The sequence below is a fragment of the Struthio camelus genome, chromosome 25 (genome assembly GCF_040807025.1).
Source record: "Struthio camelus isolate bStrCam1 chromosome 25, bStrCam1.hap1, whole genome shotgun sequence".
NCBI lineage: Eukaryota > Metazoa > Chordata > Aves > Struthioniformes > Struthionidae > Struthio > Struthio camelus.
Window position 1 is genome coordinate 753708 of NC_090966.1, and position 3218 is coordinate 756925.

Here is a 3218-nt window from a genome sequence, read left to right on the forward strand (position 1 = left end):
CCTGCCTTTGCTGCTGCCCCCGATCCTGCTGCTCCTGGCACTGCCATACCACTCCACAGGTGCTCCGCATCCAGCAGCAATTCTGACCCAGCTCTCATGTCCTGCTTACAGTAGCTAATTGACCAGCCAGTCCAGACCATCCTGCCTGGTCCCGTACTCAGATTTTCTTCCTTTCTCACTGTTTTTGGGGCTGCAACTCTGTTTTCAGGGCATTCCATTAGCTGCCCACGGTCTGAAAGGCTTTTCGTGCTCTCTCTCTCCCCTATCTTAGCTCCCTGCTCTGCTCCCTGGCTAACTCAGCCCCTTGTCTGCTCCCCAACCTGTGCTGTGAAAGTAGGGGGAGGTTTAGTGCGTGGACTATGCTGCTAGGTGTAAAGAGGCTAATACGGAATGTCCCTGGCCCCTGCGGCCCATGAGGCTCTCCCTGATAGCTGTGTGCTGTAAATCCAGGCTCTGCTCTGGGACCTTGCTGTGCTCTCTGCCTCCTGGCGCTGCTCCCAAGGGGCAGCTGCCCTGCAGCACCTCTAAGGCTCTTCCCAAATTGACTTGAGCCTGTGGCCCTTGCCTGGGATCCACCATCCAGCATGTAGGCTGCTTGCGGGTGGTCTGAGCTGGGCACGTCCCGAGCATGGGCTCAGGCTGAGACAGCCAGGGTGCTCAGCCCCCTGCCGTGGGGCTGGAGGTCCACAGGGCTCCCAGCTGAACAGGAGCCAGTCTGGACACAACTGTGGTCTTCGTATCTCACGGCTGTTAAACTCCTGTAGGGCCCAGGGCAATCATCTCAAAGGGTATAGGGCCTTACAGAGGAGGATGGAGGCTCTCTGGGACCGAAGACCTCAGTGAGAGCAGCCGCAGAGTCTGTGCTAGGGGCAAAACTGGGATTTCCACATGCTGGGGTTTTTTTTTCAACCCAAGAAGCATCCTCTTTTGTGTCTTCTTGCCACCATCCCTCCACCACCATTTTGGTGCTATGGGAGCGCAGCTTGGCGCTGGTCAGCCGCTGGGAGAGCCTGGGGATTCAGGGCTGGCTTTGGCTGCAGTGCCCAGGAAGAGACAGGGGTCAGTCCTTGTACACAGCCCCAGCTTAAAGGCTGCCCCGAGTCAGTGCCGAGGGGCTGATGATGTTTCTCGGTGTGATGTACTGGATTCGGCTGTAGCAGCCTGTGTGCTGCCAGCACACGCATCCATCATGCTCCAGTCCCAGAGATGCCTCTAAGGGTTAGCCAAAGCGCAGCTTGCCGCAGAGCATCCCTGCTCGGAGATGGGCTCGGGATGGCTCATGGCAGTGTGCAGCACCGCAGCAGAGCTGTAGGTACCTGAAGGTGCAGCTGAGACCTTCCCCAACCCTCTCACAGCAGCTGGCAGCTGTAGGGCGATGTAGGGCACTGTGGCCTAGTGCCTCCCAGTTTCCAGCAGGCCTGGGCTCACAGAGGCATGGAGAAGCCCTGGAAAGGAAGCAGCCCCATGGAAAAGCATCCTGCCAGCCCACGGAAAGAGTATTGCATGGGATAATTCAGCAGGGTTTGGAAACCAGCAGGAAAGCATTTCCTGCCGCTGCCCGTGAACAAAAGCCTGGCCGGGCACACCTGGGAGGATGCGCTGCCCCATCGCATCCGTGCAGCAGGTGGGCTCGAACCGGTGGCCTGCGGGTGGGCTAGCGGCATAGGGGCGGCTGGGGGGGGGCTCCAGCCCTATCTCTTTGCTCAGCCTTTTCCTGTGGGGCAGCTCCAGGAGGTGCCCCAGCGCTGCCCGCGTCCGACCCAGCACCACGTCCTCGTCGCAGTCCGGCTGGGGAGGCTCAGCCCCCTCCTGCTGCCGATAGGAGCATCGGCACCTATTTACACCCCGGCTGGGCGCCAGGATGTGGCTCAGCTCCTTGGAGCAGCAGTCTCGGCGGCCGTGGGAAGGGAGCTGGTTCTCACGCAGGCCGTTCCCAGCGGCCGGCGCGGGCAAGCGCGGCTGGAAAACGCTGACCCACGGCACCCGGGGGCCTGAGCGGGGAGATAAGCGGCCATGCGAGCGCTCGCAGCCGTGACGCCGCAAGAGCCACCCTGCTGAGCCGGCTGGGAATTTTCCGTGGAAACGGCCAGTCCCTGGGAAATGCCCTGACCCCACGGCCTCGTTGGGCCGGGCTGGAATTCGCCTGGTGGCTGATCCTTGCTTGCAGGCCGCAGGCTCGCAGCAGCGACCTCCTTGGCGTTCGCTCCAGGCACGCAGGGATAAGCTCGAAGCCAGTGTTTTAGCAAAACCATTTCGCCCTTTGCCTCTTCTCGCCCCTGGCTGGAAAGATGCTGGGAAACCCTCCCTGCGCCCCAGCACGTGGAGTCAGCAGAGTGCTGGCAGCCGCAGGCCCTCCCCTGCCTTGGTTTCCAGGCTTGCCAGGGGAGCGGGATCTATCCTTGGCATGAGCTGGCCAGGGCTCAGCAGCGGGAGCCAGCAGCGAACGCCCCCATCCGTCCAGGCATGGCTCTCCAGCAGCCTGCTTTCGGGGGCGACCCCATGCTGGCAGGTGACCCCACGTTCTGGCCACAGGTCGCAGCCAGAGGTGCACGCAGGGTCGTACTTAGGGTTGTGCACAGGGTGTATATAGAGGTACGCACCCAGGCTGTACCTGGGGCACGTGGCCACGGCAGCACCCAAAGCACCCAGGAAGGGCAGCTGGGGACCAGCTGCCGATGGAGTGATGACAGAGGGCGCAGCTCGAGCCGGGGAGCCTGGGGATGCCCTGCCAGCGAGGCTGTCACAGAGAGGCGCAAAGCTAACAAGCGTGGCGGCGCCTGCACCACCAGGCCTGCCCGGCCTGCCCCGCTCCCGGTGCAAGGGGTGGACGCGTTCCCCTCAGGCACCGAGCTCCTTGCCAGCCCCGGCAGGTTTGCCACGGCTCCTGCAACGAGGCTCACTCGGCGGGGTGCACAGGGGTGCGCAGCACGCCCAGGCCCGTGCGGCTTGTGACGCTTGCAGGTGCATCGTGCGCAGCGCCAGGCCTGCAGGCCACGCGGCGCCGCTTTGCAGAAAACGTTTCCTCGGCGCGGGCGCGCGCCACGCGTGGGGGCGGCGCCCGGCGGCCCGCGCGCGCCGCGGCACGTGGCGGCCGGGTCCTCGCGCCGCGCGTACCGCCGCCGCCGGCGGGGCCGCCTGCGCGGGGCTCCCGCGCGCTGCGCCGGGTTGGGGGGGGGGGGGGCTGCGCGCATGCGCCCCGCGCCCCCTCCCCGGTTGGG